Raw genomic sequence first — 19,293 nt, forward strand, 5'->3', positions numbered from 1 at the left:
GTCATTCGATATTGTATTATTCTTGATCTTGATCACACATATTATGGTTTGTAGTTGTTGAGAAACATGTCAATTGGTTAGGATATCGATAAATGGTCGGATTGCGCCATTAGCCATCTGTATCGATTTTGGTTAATTGGCCTTGAATGACCTATGCACGCATGATTCACGAGTAGCGTCCGTAGCATCAACGTACTGGTACTTTGTTTCGGCCCTTGTATCGATATTGAATTTGGCCCTGGACATGGATGCACGATTCACCAGTACCATATATATTTATGTTTGATTTAAATGTGAATGATTTATTCTAAAAGAAGATTGATTGCACTAATACATGACCATTAAGAACTTAACAATTTTTATAACATAAAGAAGATTTATTGCACTACTACATGACCACTAAGAACTTAACAATTTTTATAATATAAAACATTTAAAGTCCTGGCCATGTGTTTTAAGATTAAGATTTGTTTTCAAGTCTTAGAATATATTTCTGTAAACACTTTGATTTGTTTTTATAAAACTTTGACTTTTTATAAAAAAATGTTGGTCCATTTTGTTCTACAAAACTTCATTTAAAATTTGTTTTACAATAAAAAATTATAAAAATTGTGAACGTATGATATTATACGCTTACGACATCAAGATGATAGATTGTGAACGTATGATATTTTTAAGTAGCATCTAGCCTAAATGTTCTTATTATTTTTACCATCATAAAAATTGTGAATTTGTAATAAAAATCCATATATCCAAAAGTTTGTCCTTTTCGTATGATTTAAAACTTGGTTGTTAAAGGATTTCTTTATTCCATATACGACATGCATGTTCATTGTAGTGCGATTAGCCCACACTTTTTGAAGATAGTATGCATGTGGAACGACTGAAATTGTTAACATAACTATTTAAAGCATTTTCCTTATCACATTTTGTGTATTCGTAGTCATGTTTGCACAATTCTGTCTAGAATAACAAAATATGCCTTCATCGTATAAAAATGTACTAATTTATGATTCTAAATCTTTTCATATATAGTTACTTCTTTACTTCTTTAGTACTATGAGTTTCTTTACTTATTTATAGTTTAATTAAAAATTATAGTTTAATTATACCCCGTAGTGTTTTAATTTCTTTATTATTACATTTTACTAAGTTTCAAGATTATATTATTATTTACTATTACAAAAGAATAAATGTGATAACCCTAATCTATATCTATATCTATCTATAATTCTATACTACTAGTGGGAAACCCGCGCGTTGCTGCGGAACCAACGATACGTGACGGAAAAAAGATGCACATCAAGATTACCCGTTTAGTTTCACTATGGGATCTCAAGCCATCAAACAAAGTCCTTATCACCAATATGAGCCTAGTTGTAATAGATAACGCCATAAAATGCTTGATTTCAAAGAAAGTACATAATTGAATGGAACAATAAGCTAAGAGATAGTCTAAAATTTGAAATCATAGGGAATTTTTATATACCGCACTACATAATTTTCTAAAACAAAAGTTGGAGAAAATATACAAGTTTAAGGAAAAAAAACATAATAGGTGCCTGTGCCGGGTTTTTTATGGTGTCTTTAAAATCTTCTAAAAAGTCACATTAGTATAGCTTTTCAATGTTCTTAATCACTAACTTCAATCAGGTGTATATTAGTGTCATCTATGAGAGTAGAGTTCTATCAAATGTACATAGGTAGCTTGTTTAACCCTACAGCCAAATAATCGAATCAAAATCTGAAAAAAAAAATCAAAAACTTGAATTATGAAAATAAACCCTTCAAGCTTATGAAACTATTCATCTCAGTAACAGAAACACTCTACCTGCAAGAACCAACATCAGACCAAGTCAACAACAACACAAAAAAGTCAAACAAAAAATCAACAAGATCATGAAAAGATTCATACCCACTTGACGACATTCATTATACAAGCAGAAATTCTTGTTTTAAGATGAAAATACACGAAATTTTTGAAAATATATGGCTCATATTAAAATCAGCAGCCATGACAAGTTGCATCTTCATTCTATTATATGTAAAGATACGTCCTCTTTGTTCTATAACTACACAGAAGAAACGTTCCATTTCAAGAACCGATAATGAAAGAATGTACTTCAGCCCAGCTAGAAACCATATACAAAATGCCCGATAACCCCTTCCAACCAAACGCACTTCCTTCGACGTGCACTTTTTGTTTCTTTATTAAAGCAGAAAATAACGGAACAAACGAAACACCAAAATGGGTTGCGATTTTTCGAAGGCTTGAAGTTGAAGCAATAACTGCCAATATCAGCTTCTAGAAGGCAAAGCAAGTCGCCAACCGAGTCACCAATGTAAATCGTCAGATTTGTTTTGTCACTTTCGTCGCTATTTTTAAGAATATTGGTAAAAGCTTGAAGCTTGTCAATAGGGGTCTCGATCTTTTTGATGATTTCGCTAGTGTATAGAGAGTTTTCGTACAAGAACTCATTCGCGTGTACATTCATTGTGGGTATGCCCCCTGATCACTTGATGACAAATAATGAATTTTTATTGATAGGTTTGATGTATAAGTAATTAAGTAGAAAAGTTATCTATTACAAGATAAGTTAGGAGTTACAATAATCATTTACCTGAAGAGAAAGAAGACGGATTAAGATCAGCACACCAACAGTATGATAGAACGTGAGCATTCACATTTAAATGTTGGTTGTTGGTGATGCTTTGAAAGAAACTCATGCAACCATCATGAAGAATAAGGTGTTCACCAGCACGTGTAATATCTTCAAGATTCAAACCCTTGAGTACATTCGATTCAATCACCTTCTTGTTCGCCCTCCTCTCAAATTCTTGTTCAAGTGCCATCTTCAGTCCCTCATAATCAAACTCCTCAACTGCAAAACCACCATAAAAAATTAAAAAAAATCATATAAAACCATCCAACCCGCAAACTATTTTTGTCCAACTTTTATAATAGTTAATGTGACGTACAATTGCATAAATGAACTTTCAGCAACTTTTAACTTATTTGACCCGTTTGACCCATTTGACGTGTTACCTTTTTAGCAAAAGTTTTAAGATAAAACACAACCCGATTAAACATTTAACACCATCACATACAACCAGGCACCCCTATAAGAATGCCAAACAATCACTTACAATAAACGATTGTACCTTTCTGATTGGTCAGCATATTTTCTATGCACCGTTCATACTCTTCTGTGTACTCTCTCTTGAGTACCTCGCATGTGCTTCTCAAGTCAGCCGAGGACATCCTAGCAATTTGACTTTGACTTTCTGGTTGATTTTGACTTTCGGGTTGACTTTGATCTGATTTTCGTGCTGTAACAATCGCAATCTCAGCCAAAATGGTAGAAGAATCCACCACAGTGCATGTAAGTCAAAATCGGAAAATATCGTAAGACGGTGTTCAGTAGAAATATGCTGCTTTGATAATGGAAGAACCGTCTGTTGATCAACAGGCAGAGATAGAAAGAACTCTATCTCGAGTTTTAATGCTTGATGGTAAAGTTTTTGCATAGTATCAAGCTCTTCGCCCGTCAAAGGAACACTTAACTTGTCTAGCACATCTTCAGTCAGGTGCATTGCTGCCTAAATGTTAAAAAAATATATTAAACCAGAAATCAAGTATCAGCTTCATAGGTCATAAAATATAACAATAAACTGCATGATCAACGATCTTACTCGGGAAGTCCACAGTTATGACAAATGGCCACGTTAGGGCATTCCCTAGCATAGTGCCCCGGTCTTTTGCAATTCTTACACAAATCACTTTGGCTAGAAAAGAAAGAAGCAAACAACAGTAGCTAAGTGATAGATTGTCAATGCTACTTCATACTCCTTGTACCTTACGCATAGACTACCTGTACACATAAGAATTGTGTGTAGACCACCAGTACTTATAGAATTGGCTTCTTTTCATTGTATATAAAGATTACTCAGTGATATCTAGATGTTTTTTTTGTATTTAATCCTTTTTAATATCTTATTAGTTTTTAAGAAACAACAATTTCAGATATCAATATATCATATATATGTAACTTATTAATGTTTTGCCTGAAGATGCATACTCAAGAGCTAGGCACCTGAAGAACATGTTAATCAACCGGATCGCTCACTTGTTTCGCCACCTCTAAACCAAATCTATTATGCAAACTTAAAAAGAAAACGTAAATTTTACCCGAAAGTTCCAATCACTCGTGGCCACATTAGAAGTAAGAAAATCAGCAACCTGAGTTAATTGAGGTTAGTAAATGCAAGTTTCAAAGTAATAACATGCATATCAATATTATATAGAAACAATAGGTTACCATCACTTCAAAAACGGAAATCAAGACGTATATTAACAACTTTAATATCGGGATGAATGATCTTAGAATGGCCTGCAAGCAAAAAGAAGGTTAAGAACCGCCAATGCATGATATTACAATGGCGAACAAACGAACAAAATGAACTTACAGTCCTCGTGGAGATAAGCCAATCCTTTCGCAGTTCCTTCCTAGCCCACTTCACCTTCGGCAAAGAGTAGCGATGTAACACCCCGTGTTCTCCAAAGTCAAAGTCAAAGTCAAGTGTTGACTGTTATTGGAATTAAAGATTAATAAAGATTAATTTCACTTTAGTTTCATTTTGATTTTCGTATTATTTGGAGTAAGTGTTGCATAATCAAACTAATCGACCGATAATCGAACTGTGAATCAACGACCAACTGTGGATGGTAGGAAGTAACAACGCAATAAAGCTAGTCAATCAGTAATCAAGCTAATCAAATCAATCATCGAACTCAAGTGTGGGGATTTTTGTACTTTTTATACGTGTGTGTGTGCCTTATGTGTTACTTGTGCATGTTTATTTTTATGTTAAAGTGTGTGGTGAATCAATCAAATCAATCAAGACTCAAAGGTGAATCAAACCCAATGGAAATCGAACCCGAAATGGTTGTAAGGATGCTTGTATGTTAGATATAGTAGTTGGAACTAAAAGTAATTTGATTAGGAATTCTATCATTCTCAAATCATCGTTCATCGAACTCGGAATATCACAAATCGTCGCGAAACACTCAAAACAAGGCAAGCCGATCGAACAGGGCAACCTGATCGAACAGGCCAGCCGATCGAACAGGCTGTTCGATCGGACAGCTGCTCGATCAGGGATGCTGTTCGATCAGCTGACCCTTTCCTCTTTTGGAAGCCTATAAATAGGGCTGTTGATGTGCTCTAAAATATACATATTTTATAAAATTATTCCTACACTTTTGAGTGGCTTTATGGTTGTTTTTTTATTAAAATCCACTCGTAGTTAGTTCGAAGTTGAAATTTAATGGTTTTAAAAGAAAATGAGCTAAAATGGTTTAAAGATGACATTTAATGACTTGAGGTTGTTTAATTTAGTGACAAGTGAATAATGGACGTTGAGGTTAAATGGAATTCAATTAGAAATTAATTATGGAGTTAATAAAAACTTGTTTTGAAAAGAAAATTCTTACTAAACCACATGTAAAAGAAAGAAATTTAAATATGACTCACATTTATTGTCATGGCTTCACTAATATGGGCATTTAACTTATTTGTCTTCAGGAAGATATTAATACATGTGCGATTTTCTTTTGGGCCGTGAGAAGAGAATATGCTTGGACACAAATAATTGGTTGAATATATCTTTGTGAAAGAAGTGGGCCGCCAAAAATCAAATGATTCTGCCAGCCATGTTCACGAGAGATGGGGTGAATTATTTTCTCCTCTTGGGCTTTTGGCATGAAATTAGTGGAGACTAAAAAATTAAAAACCCTAATGTACAAAACAATAGATATTAACGTGGAGGGGGCTGACCTATAGGAGTTTGGACGGCTGATTTTACAGGAGGCTGAGATCGAGAAAAAAAAAAAAGAGTTCAAAGTCACGATCAAGGTTGAGTCACGGTTTCGTAAACGAGTTAGTTTTAGTTTTAATTTACTTTGTGTTATTAAAACTATGAACATGACTTATTTATTTTTTGAGACTTGTTTCTTTTTCTTGACCATGATATTTGGCTAAACTTTTGTAGCTACCTAGGTTTGAGATGATGACTATTTGACTTTGGATTTTGGCTTGGTTGTGAGTATTATTGTTGGATTTATATTTTAGTTAAAAGACTTGTTTATGATTCTATGATGTGTGTGCGTACTTTTTGCTAATTTATAATCTTTTAATGTTTCATGAGCAACTTAGTGAATGTCTTTCATGTTTGGGTGCTCATTAGAATTACTTGCTTTGTGCTTGTAGTTTTCTTTATGGTTTTAGGCCTGAATTCCATAGAAACATTAATTGAGAGTTTAGAGGTAATAAGTATTCTTCTTATTCTATGGCAGAGAGATCTGGTAGGTAGTCAGGTTTGTCTTTGGTATTGGGGGTTGAGTTCAAACGCTGAGAAATCGGGTTTTCTTATACTTCCTTTTATTCTTTGCTTATCTGAGTTATAGATTGAATTTACAGGTTACTCCTTGCACCTCAGGGTGTATTGTGATTGGGAAGTGAGAAATCTAAGTCAATCTAGCGAGTACTTTAGTATAGTTGGAGAGGACGAGAGTCAATCCAACCATCCAGTGAGTTTATAGACCTTTAGGTTTCCTTGTAGGCCTGGCCGAGAAATCAGGGGTTTATTAGGTTAATTGAGGGTAAAATATCTTTAGATCCTGGTTCCAACATAGTTTCCATAGCCAAGTCAATTCCAACTTTATGAGTAAGATTCGAAGCCTAGGTAGTTCTTTCTCATCATTACCTGTTTTCAGCCAGTTCACCATCTCAGTAAGTTAAACCCTTAGTTCATTTAGATTATTAGTTTAATTAGTTAAAACTTCAAACCCAAAAAATACAAATTAAAACCGGTTAAGTAATTAGTTGAGTCAGAGTCTAGTTAGCGTCGCTAGTGTCTCGTGGGTTCGATACTCGGACTTCATTAGGCTTTACTACGTACGATAGGTACACTTGCCTGTCAGTGGTCTAGCATTTAGAGAGTCTTAGTTTATAAATTTAAAACTAGGGTGTCTAGGTTTAGGTTAGTAGTTTTTATAGACCGCATTTGCACATCAAGTTGACTCAGTATCAGAAGAATCCAGGTCAATAGGATTACCTACCATTAAGAGAGTAGAAAGAGCAGAACAAGGTAGAGAGAATAAAAGAAAACTAACTAAAAAAATTACACAACTATACAAGTAGCACAGATTATGTCAATTAAGTCTAATCAAAACTAATAAACGCAATCGCCAAGAGTCCCCGGCAACGGCGCCAAAAACTTGATGTGCAAATGCGGTCTATAAAAACTACTAACCTAAACCTAGACACCCTAGTTTTAAATTTATAAACTAAGACTCTCTAAATGCTAGACCACTGACAGGCAAGTGTACCTATCGTACGTAGTAAAGCCTAATGAAGTCCGAGTATCGAACCCACGAGACACTAGCGACGCTAACTAGACTCTGACTCAACTAATTACTTAACCGGTTTTAATTTGTATTTTTTGGGTTTGAAGTTTTAACTAATTAAACTAATAATCTAAATGAACTAAGGGTTTAACTTACTGAGATGGTGAACTGGCTGAAAACAGGTAATGATGAGAAAGAACTACCTAGGCTTCGAATCTTACTCATAAAGTTGGAATTGACTTGGCTATGGAAACTATGTTGGAACCAGGATCTAAAGATATTTTACCCTCAATTAACCTAATAAACCCCTGATTTCTCGGCCAGGCCTACAAGGAAACCTAAAGGTCTATAAACTCACTGGATGGTTGGATTGACTCTCGTCCTCTCCAACTATACTAAAGTACTCGCTAGATTGACTTAGATTTCTCACTTCCCAATCACAATACACCCTGAGGTGCAAGGAGTAACCTGTAAATTCAATCTATAACTCAGATAAGCAAAGAATAAAAGGAAGTATAAGAAAACCCGATTTCTCAGCGTTTGAACTCAACCCCCAATACCAAAGACAAACCTGACTACCTACCAGATCTCTCTGCCATAGAATAAGAAGAATACTTATTACCTCTAAACTCTCAATTAATGTTTCTATGGAATTCAGGCCTAAAACCATAAAGAAAACTACAAGCACAAAGCAAGTAATTCTAATGAGCACCCAAACATGAAAGACATTCACTAAGTTGCTCATGAAACATTAAAAGATTATAAATTAGCAAAAAGTACGCACACACATCATAGAATCATAAACAAGTCTTTTAACTAAAATATAAATCCAACAATAATACTCACAACCAAGCCAAAATCCAAAGTCAAATAGTCATCATCTCAAACCTAGGTAGCTACAAAAGTTTAGCCAAATATCATGGTCAAGAAAAAGAAACAAGTCTCAAAAAATAAATAAGTCATGTTCATAGTTTTAATAACACAAAGTAAATTAAAACTAAAACTAACTCGTTTACGAAACCGTGACTCAACCTTGATCGTGACTTTGAACTCTTTTTTTTTTTTCTCGATCTCAGCCTCCTGTAAAATCAGCCGTCCAAACTCCTATAGGTCAGCCCCCTCCACGTTAATATCTATTGTTTTGTACATTAGGGTTTTTAATTTTTTAGTCTCCACTAATTTCATGCCAAAAGCCCAAGAGGAGAAAATAATTCACCCCATCTCTCGTGAACATGGCTGGCAGAATCATTTGATTTTTGGCGGCCCACTTCTTTCACAAAGATATATTCAACCAATTATTTGTGTCCAAGCATATTCTCTTCTCACGGCCCAAAAGAAAATCGCACATGTATTAATATCTTCCTGAAGACAAATAAGTTAAATGCCCATATTAGTGAAGCCATGACAATAAATGTGAGTCATATTTAAATTTCTTTCTTTTACATGTGGTTTAGTAAGAATTTTCTTTTCAAAACAAGTTTTTATTAACTCCATAATTAATTTCTAATTGAATTCCATTTAACCTCAACGTCCATTATTCACTTGTCACTAAATTAAACAACCTCAAGTCATTAAATGTCATCTTTAAACCATTTTAGCTCATTTTCTTTTAAAACCATTAAATTTCAACTTCGAACTAACTACGAGTGGATTTTAATAAAAAAACAACCATAAAGCCACTCAAAAGTGTAGGAATAATTTTATAAAATATGTATATTTTAGAGCACATCAGCTGTCCTTGTCAAACTTTCCACTTTTGGAAAAGCTCTGACCGACCAGCCTCTTCTTCTCACTAAATCTCAGATTTCTCTCAAACCGGTAAGTATTTCGTTCTAATCCTTGTACGTTTTTGTTCATTAATCGATTCTCCATCTTTCTATCTTTCAAAACTTGGATTTCACCCATGAAATCGCCAAGATCTAGGTGTTCTTGAGTGATGTCATCATGGTGTTCTTGGTGTTCATCAAGAACTTCATGTTCTTGACTTCATTCAACCATGAATAAGCTAGATCTAACCGATTTCCACATAAATAACCTAAAATCTTCCAAAGATCTTAACATTTCACGGTAGAAAAGGATTGGAAGATGAGTTTTCATCTATCTTTCAACTCTTTTACACTCAAACCGGTGAAAACGAAGCTCGAACCGATTTACAAATCAATCTAAACGAACACATGGTTCAAGATTCGGGTTCTACCGAGAGATATACCGATTCCGGGTTAAACGTTAAACTTGGGTTCCAAACCGTCTCTGACCGAGTTTGGGTGATTCCTGCTCGAGTCAGTAGACTAAATAGGGACTTCAGCTTGGTGGTTCAACTCGTAGTCAAAATATCTCTAAAACATCAACAATTCACGGGAAGAAACAAGTGTTAAGTGATAGGTTAACCAAATCGAGAAGCTGGCCGAACGGCTAGGCTGTTCGATCGAACAGCCCAACCGAACGACTATGCCAGCCGATCGGTTGGGCTAACCGATCGACTAGCACTTAGACCCACCAACTCACCAAAAGTGTAGTATTGACGAGGTACTGTTCGATCGACTACGCCACTCGATTGTAATCATTACTGCTCGGATCATGAGATACTATACTTTAAAACACTTAGACTTTTCGAAACATGGGAATGTCACCCGATCGAACATGCCAACCGATCGAGTGACATATTTGAAAACAATGCAATGCTAACCGATCGGTTGGGCTAACCGATCGAACAGCTGTTCGATCGGCCAACTTGAAAGGTAGTACAAACCATCGTACACAAACACATCCTTCACATCAAAGGAAGAAACAATCCACTTGAAGGAACCAGCCGATCGAGCCAGCCAGCCGATCGAATGGATGTTCGAACGGACTTTCAAACCAATCGAACAGCCCACTCGATCGAACTGCTGTCCGATCGAATGGCCTACTCGATCCAAGTACATTGTTTACTTTTCCGCGTTACTCATCGCTGTGTTATCGAACTATTCAGGCTAACCTATTCTCAGTGCTCCCTTCAATCCACAATCAACCACTGTGAGTATACTCGATCCCTTTTTGCTTTCAGCACTTTTGGGTGTTACATACGTAATCTATCAAATTCACGAACAACACAAACTATTTGAACGCTAACCTACTCGCATGTATTACTTGTCTAAATGATTGCTGTTTATTATGTTTACACGTGGAGTGCTATCTACCTGCTTTAGCAACGTAGTACTATAGTTTGGACTCAGCACCCGTTCACACGGGGGTTGCTAAGGACAATTACTTGCATGGATTACGGTGGTAATCATGTATTGCGAACTGTCTCGGACAGTCAACCCGCAGTCGTTGGTATCGATGGTCCCATGTCGATAATTTACATGCATCGTTTGCCCTTGTGTACGTGCTTGGTTATGCGTAAACTATTCGAACTCTATATGCTATATCAAACTTGTGTACTCACCTTTACATTATATGTATTGACTGTTATTTTAACGTATGTGACAGGTGTTTAAGCTACTAGCGTGCTAGGGAAGCGAGGCAATAATAAGCTTCTAGGAGCCAGTGACCTTAGGACAGTGTCCACGTACCTGTTCCAGGGCCATAATTATCTGTAGATCTTGTACTGGCACCTGTAGTCAGTAAGATTTACGGATAGACGTCTAGAGGTCTTAGAACAATATTTACCTTCGGTTTGTAATAATTAAGAATTTGAGTTGTCGGAACAGTTCCCATATTGTTTGGTTGATTTCTATGATAACTTGTTATTATTTGGGACACGGTATGGGACGTGTTATATAACTGAATTGTATGATAGTTGTTATGGAAACTTCTGAACAATCTGTTTCGCTCAGTGCCGCGCCCCGATGATTCCGCCATCGGTTGGGGTGTGACAGATTGGTATCAGAGCCATAACTATAGGGAATTAGGTTAGACACGATCTAGTCCGGATCGCTGTTTTATAGACCTAGACTATAGTTAGGAACCAAGAGACCAAGTTTATGTGCTTATCTTATGTTGCTTCCTTTTATTCTATCATTACATCCGAACTCCGAGCCAAATTTTGTAATTTGGACGGGATCAGGAGTGAAACCCGCCAATTCCTGCCTAAATTACAAATTTTGCCAATTATTATGTACAAATCTCTATCAACAAACGGGGGAGAATTATACCAAAACAGGGCTGAAAACCCGTAATTTGATGAAATTTTCCTCTAAATTTTCTTAAAACAAGGAAGAAATTGCTGAGCTAGGGGTGAAACCCTAACCTTGGCAGTTATTCCAACTTTAATTTTATCTCGCCAAGGCAATTGACGGACTCCAACGACCCGGACTCACGAGTATGACCTAGAATGCGCATGTATAATGCCCAAGGATCGAGGCAGAAACATGTCCCCTAGAGTCGAAAGTGACGACAAGTCAACTGTGAATAGTTAAATTGCCATGGTTAGTCAAAGTCTAGTAGCCGCAGACAATCCATTTTCCGATTTTGAGTGTTGTTTTGTTGATTTTGTATGAATTACCTGTTTACGTGTTTTGAGATTTGTTGGTTACTCCATTTGTTATCAATCTGCGTGACCTTTGTTGCTACCCCATCTCGATTCAAATCCCTGTTGATGTGATCTAAACGAAACCAGTGTGCTATGCTACGCTATACGACTAAAATAGGCGATACGATGTGATGCTATCCGATACGCAAAACGAACGACACTCGACTTGTAGTTATAGGTTTCTGTTTTCTGACCGCCTCTGTGATAAAAATTGTGTACGTGTTTAGGGAATTAAGTGCTCTACTTGCTTAATTGCGTATGTGCTCTAATTGCTTCTGTGCTTATGTGCCCTATGATTATGTGCTTATGTGACTATGTGTGATACGTGACGAGAAATGCGACGTGATTCTAAGCTTTAGAGATCTAAGAACGTGTGAGACTCAAATTCGTTGTGTTGAGCCTGTGACGATGTCTATTGCAGACCATGTCGTCATCTGGGCAACCTAGATCACGCTCGCGTCTTACCCGCCAGGAGAAAAGAGATCGACGTCTGGCTGCTATCATCTCTAAGACCCTGGCAAAAGCCGTCAGCGATGTGTTCGAGAACGCAAGCAAGTCATCTGAGGAATCCCGAACCCTCACGCCCAAAGATCCCAACAAAGCTACTTTTAGCTTCAAACAATTCAAGGCATGTGGGCCAAAAGAGTTTACCGGTGAAGATGGCCCTACGGCTCTGTTTCATTGGTTTGACTCGGTAGAAGTCACCCTTCGTCAAAGCGGATGCCCAGATCACCTCCGTACTCTCAATGCTACCGGTGTCTTCCAGTCACGAGCTTTGGACTGGTGGACCGCAGAAAGGAACAAGCGCGGGAACGACGCTGCATACGAGCTGACGTGGAAGGAATTGAAAGCGATCATGATGGACGAGTTCTGTCCTCCCCACGAACGCCAAAAGTTGGAGGATGAGTTCTGGGGTATCAAGCAAAAGGAGGGAGACAATGCTGGTCTCACTGCTCGTTTCAAGCAATTGAGTATCATATGTCCCGACCAGGTCAAGACTACTGACATGACCATCAAGAAATACATCCGTGCTCTTCCGGATTGTGTCGCAGATTTTGTTCACGCCTCCAAGCCCGCAACGATCGAGGAAACCTACCTGCTCGCCGCTGAGATTAATGACAAGCGGGTGAAGGCTGGTTTCTGGGATAAGCAAGTCAAGCCCCTGCATCAAGTCACCGCAGCATCAACCGATAACACCACTGCCCAAGCCTCCAAGTCTTCGAGAAGAAGAAAGAAGAACAAAAGTTGCGCTGCCGCAACCACTGCTGCTCCACTACAGTCTGTACCAGCCCAGCAGCAACAACCACAGCGCACTGCGCCAGTGATCAATGCGCCGCCAGCGAAGCGTGCGTACACCGGCCCCCACCCACTCTGTGCTACATGTTCTTATCATCACCCGGTGGGTGTGGCCTGCCGATTCTGTGCCCACTGCAACGTTTACGGGCATTTCACGGCAAGTTGCCGCTATGGTCCCCGTCAAGCTCAAGCTCAAGCTGCTGTTAACCAAGCTCTACTCCCTGCTCCTCAAGCTCCTCAAGCTGCACAGGCCCCGGCAAACAATGTTCGGACCTGCTTTGCATGTGGTGACCCTAATCACTTCGCAAACCGGTGCCCGAACAGGGTGGTGAAACAAGAAGCTCAACAACCCCAGCAACAACAACAACAGCCTCAACAGCAAGCAGCTCACGCCAGAACCTTCAACATCAATGCACGTCAGGCTCAAGCTGACAACAACGTGGTCAATGGTACGTTCCTTGTGAATGGTATATATGCATCATGTTTGTTTGATACTGGAGCCGATAACTGCTTTGTGTCATTTGAATTTGAGAAGCTTCTTAGACGTAAGCGCTCTTATCTTTCGACGCCTTTCGAAGTAGAAGTCGCTACCGGAAGAACCATTGCTGTCAATTCTGTGCTCCGTGATTGTACTCTCAAGCTCAACAATCATATATTTCCGATTAATCTCATCCCAATGCAACTCGGAAGTTTCGATGTCATAGTAGGCATGGACTTTCTTCGTGAAAACCATGCTGAAGTTGTGTGTGCCGATAAGATGATTCGTTTTGTGCTAGCTAGTGGTGATATTCTTTGTGTTTATGGTGAAACTACTGCGAAAGATCTCAAGCTCATGTCCTGTCTCCAAGCTCGCAAATATCTCCGCAAGGAATATCGAGCCTTCTTGGCCAACATTGTTGTAGCAGAGACGGACAAGAAAAAGAAAGTTGAAGTCAATGATGTTCCTGTTGTCCGAGAATTTCCTCAGGTGTTCCCTGATGATCTTCCTGGATTACCCCCAAGTCGTGATATCGACTTTCGAATCGACCTTATTCCAGGAGCTAACCCAGTGGCCGAAGCTCCGTATCGACTCGCTCCATCTGAGATGCGAGAACTCTCAAACCAACTCCAAGAGTTACTTGAAAAAGGCTTTATTCGCCCGAGCACTTCTCCTTGGGGCGCACCAGTCCTTTTCGTCAAAAAGAAGGACGGGTCGTTCCGAATGTGCATCGATTACCGGGAATTGAACAAGCTGACCATCAAGAACCGATACCCCTTACCAAGAATCGATGATCTGTTTGACCAACTACAAGGTGCTCAGTGCTTCTCCAAGATTGATCTACGTTCAGGCTATCATCAGTTGCGGATTCAAGAGGAAGACATACCCAAAACCGCTTTTCGAACCCGATACGGCCACTACGAATTTGTTGTCATGCCTTTTGGTTTGACCAATGCACCCGCGGTCTTTATGGATCTGATGAATCGCGTGTGTAAACCGTTCTTAGACCGTTTTGTCATTGTATTCATCGACGATGTCCTGATCTATTCCAGATCGAGGGCCGAACATGCGCAGCATTTGCGATTGGTTCTCGAGTTGCTTCAGGGAAACCAACTCTACGCCAAATTCTCCAAGTGTGAGTTCTGGTTAGAGGAGGTTCAATTTCTGGGTCACATTGTGAATAGTCGAGGTATACACGTTGATCCTGCAAAGATTGAGGCAGTCAAGGGATGGGTTACGCCAAGGAATCCGTCAGAAGTTCGCTCTTTTCTCGGATTAGCTGGTTACTACCGGCGATTCATCGAAGGATTCTCGAAGATTGCTGTACCGCTTACCTCCCTTACTCATAAAGACAAGCCTTTTGTATGGGGAACCGCGCAGGAGACTGCCTTCCAAACCCTCAAACACATGCTGTGCCATGCACCAGTTCTTACACTGCCGGACGGAAGCAATGACTTCGTCGTCTATTGTGATGCTTCAAACCTTGGACTTGGCTGTGTTCTCATGCAACGAGACAAGGTTATAGCTTACGCATCTCGACAGCTCAAAATCCACGAGAAGAACTATACAACCCATGACCTCGAGCTAGGCGCAGTTGTCTTTGCCTTAAAGATTTGGCGACACTACCTGTATGGTACAAAGTGTACGATCTTCACAGATCACAAGAGCTTACAACATATCTTTAACCAGAGAGAACTCAATATGCGTCAACGCCGATGGGTAGAACTTCTCAACGATTACGACTGTGAGATCCGTTATCACCCAGGCAAGGCGAATGTAGTTGCAGACGCCCTCAGCAGAAAGAATTACATGATAGGTGTTCGAAACATTCAGGCTCAGTATAACCTCGAAGCCCTCATCCGCGAAGCACAACACGCTTGCTTTAACGAGCGTACGTTGAAGAAAGAACGAATCTATCACGATGGAACTCAGCTCGTGAGCAAAGCGAACGGAATATTCTATTATCTGGACCGAATCTGGGTTCCGAGGAGGACAGATTTGCGAAAGATCATCATGAACGAAGCCCACAAATCCCGATATTCCATTCATCCCGGTGCGGACAAAATGTACCAGGACCTTCGCTACAAGTACTGGTGGCCTGGGATGAAAAGGGATATTGCTCTTTATGTTGGTAGCTGTTTAACTTGTGCAAGAGTCAAGGCTGAACACCAAAGACCTTCAGGCTTACTCGAACAACCGCCGATACCCGTATGGAAGTGGGAAAGCATAGCTATGGATTTCATAACTAAGCTTCCGACCACGCCATCAGGTCACGACAGTATTTGGGTTATAGTCGACCGTCTAACCAAATCAGCCCACTTTTTGCCAATACGAGAAGACTACAAGGTGGCCAAGCTAGCCCAAATCTACACCGACGAGATCATTAAGAATCATGGTACGCCTCGAGACATCATTTCTGACCGCGACGCTCGGTTTACATCGAGATTGTGGGAAACTTTTCAAGCAGCTCTTGGTACGACGCTGAATTTGAGTACCGCATTCCACCCGCAAACCGACGGGCAGACCGAAAGAACGATTCGTACTATTGAAGACATGCTCCGTGCGTGTGCTATCGATTTTGGTGGTAGTTGGAGCAAACACCTACCATTAGTCGAATTTTCGTACAATAATAGCTATCACTCCAGCATCGAAATGGCACCTTTCGAAGCCTTGTATGGTAGGAGATGTCGCTCGCCTATTGTATGGCACGAGGTCGGTCATTCGCAATTGACTGGGCCCGAGATTCTGCAAGAAACGACTGACAAGATCCACCAGATAAGGGAAAACTTGGTAAAGGCCCGGGACAGACAAAAGATGTACGCCGATAAACGACGCAGGCCCCGCGAATTTGCAGTTGGCGACTACGTGCTCCTAAAGGTATCACCTTGGAAGGGAGTAGTCCGATTCGGCAAAAGAGGGAAACTTGCGCCTCGATTTGTTGGACCTTTTAAGATTCTGGAAAGGATCGGTAAAGTTGCCTACAAACTCGAATTACCGGAGGAACTCAGCAATGTCCACCCGACTTTCCATATTTCAAACCTTCGAAAATGCGTAGCCGACCACGACGTGATAATACCACTCGACGATCTTCAGGTCAATGAGACCCTACACTTCGTGGAAAAGCCTGTCGAAATCATGGACCGACAGACCAAGCAACTCAGACGCTCTCGCATTCCTATTGTAAAAGTACGATGGGAAGGCAAACGAGGCGCGGAGTTCACTTGGGAACTCGAAAGTGACATGAAGGCCAAGTACCCGCAGTTATTCAGATAGATCTGAAGCATCAAATAGGTAAAATCACACGGCGATGTACGGTTCTCGGCCTAATTTCGGGACGAAATTCCCTAAAGGGGGGGAGACTGTAACACCCCGTGTTCTCCAAAGTCAAAGTCAAAGTCAAGTGTTGACTGTTATTGGAATTAAAGATTAATAAAGATTAATTTCACTTTAGTTTCATTTTGATTTTCGTATTATTTGGAGTAAGTGTTGCATAATCAAACTAATCGACCGATAATCGAACTGTGAATCAACGACCAACTGTGGATGGTAGGAAGTAACAACGCAATAAAGCTAGTCAATCAGTAATCAAGCTAATCAAATCAATCATCGAACTCAAGTGTGGGGATTTTTGTACTTTTTATACGTGTGTGTGTGCCTTATGTGTTACTTGTGCATGTTTATTTTTATGTTAAAGTGTGTGGTGAATCAATCAAATCAATCAAGACTCAAAGGTGAATCAAACCCAATGGAAATCGAACCCGAAATGGTTGTAAGGATGCTTGTATGTTAGATATAGTAGTTGGAACTAAAAGTAATTTGATTAGGAATTCTATCATTCTCAAATCATCGTTCATCGAACTCGGAATATCACAAATCGTCGCGAAACACTCAAAACAAGGCAAGCCGATCGAACAGGGCAACCTGATCGAACAGGCCAGCCGATCGAACAGGCTGTTCGATCGGACAGCTGCTCGATCAGGGATGCTGTTCGATCAGCTGACCCTTTCCTCTTTTGGAAGCCTATAAATAGGGCTGTCCTTGTCAAACTTTCCACTTTTGGAAAAGCTCTGACCGACCAGCCTCTTCTTCTCACTAAATCTCAGATTTCTCTCAAACCGGTAAGTATTTCGTTCTAATCCTTGTACGTTTTTGTTCATTAATCGATTCTCCATCTTTCTATCTTTCAAAACTTGGATTTCACCCATGAAATCGCCAAGATCTAGGTGTTCTTGAGTGATGTCATCATGGTGTTCTTGGTGTTCATCAAGAACTTCATGTTCTTGACTTCATTCAACCATGAATAAGCTAGATCTAACCGATTTCCACATAAATAACCTAAAATCTTCCAAAGATCTTAACATTTCACGGTAGAAAAGGATTGGAAGATGAGTTTTCATCTATCTTTCAACTCTTTTACACTCAAACCGGTGAAAACGAAGCTCGAACCGATTTACAAATCAATCTAAACGAACACATGGTTCAAGATTCGGGTTCTACCGAGAGATATACCGATTCCGGGTTAAACGTTAAACTTGGGTTCCAAACCGTCTCTGACCGAGTTTGGGTGATTCCTGCTCGAGTCAGTAGACTAAATAGGGACTTCAGCTTGGTGGTTCAACTCGTAGTCAAAATATCTCTAAAACATCAACAATTCACGGGAAGAAACAAGTGTTAAGTGATAGGTTAACCAAATCGAGAAGCTGGCCGAACGGCTAGGCTGTTCGATCGAACAGCCCAACCGAACGACTATGCCAGCCGATCGGTTGGGCTAACCGATCGACTAGCACTTAGACCCACCAACTCACCAAAAGTGTAGTATTGACGAGGTACTGTTCGATCGACTACGCCACTCGATTGTAATCATTACTGCTCGGATCATGAGATACTATACTTTAAAACACTTAGACTTTTCGAAACATGGGAATGTCACCCGATCGAACATGCCAACCGATCGAGTGACATATTTGAAAACAATGCAATGCTAACCGATCGGTTGGGCTAACCGATCGAACAGCTGTTCGATCGGCCAACTTGAAAGGTAGTACAAACCATCGTACACAAACACATCCTTCACATCAAAGGAAGAAACAATCCACTTGAAGGAACCAGCCGATCGAGCCAGCCAGCCGATCGAATGGATGTTCGAACGGACTTTCAAACCAATCGAACAGCCCACTCGATCGAACTGCTGTCCGATCGAATGGCCTACTCGATCCAAGTACATTGTTTACTTTTCCGCGTTACTCATCGCTGTGTTATCGAACTATTCAGGCTAACCTATTCTCAGTGCTCCCTTCAATCCACAATCAACCACTGTGAGTATACTCGATCCCTTTTTGCTTTCAGCACTTTTGGGTGTTACATACGTAATCTATCAAATTCACGAACAACACAAACTATTTGAACGCTAACCTACTCGCATGTATTACTTGTCTAAATGATTGCTGTTTATTATGTTTACACGTGGAGTGCTATCTACCTGCTTTAGCAACGTAGTACTATAGTTTGGACTCAGCACCCGTTCACACGGGGGTTGCTAAGGACAATTACTTGCATGGATTACGGTGGTAATCATGTATTGCGAACTGTCTCGGACAG

At 39.8% G+C, this 19,293-nt stretch overlaps 1 pseudogene; it reads right to left on the reverse strand.

Annotated features, from left to right (window-relative positions):
* Positions 1 to 2,057: 2,057 nt before the first annotated feature.
* LOC110909084 lies at positions 2,058 to 4,543 on the reverse strand (annotated as a pseudogene).
* Positions 4,544 to 19,293: the final 14,750 nt, after the last annotated feature.

This window comes from Helianthus annuus, chromosome 14 (genome assembly GCF_002127325.2).
Source record: "Helianthus annuus cultivar XRQ/B chromosome 14, HanXRQr2.0-SUNRISE, whole genome shotgun sequence".
Classification (NCBI taxonomy): domain Eukaryota; kingdom Viridiplantae; phylum Streptophyta; class Magnoliopsida; order Asterales; family Asteraceae; genus Helianthus; species Helianthus annuus.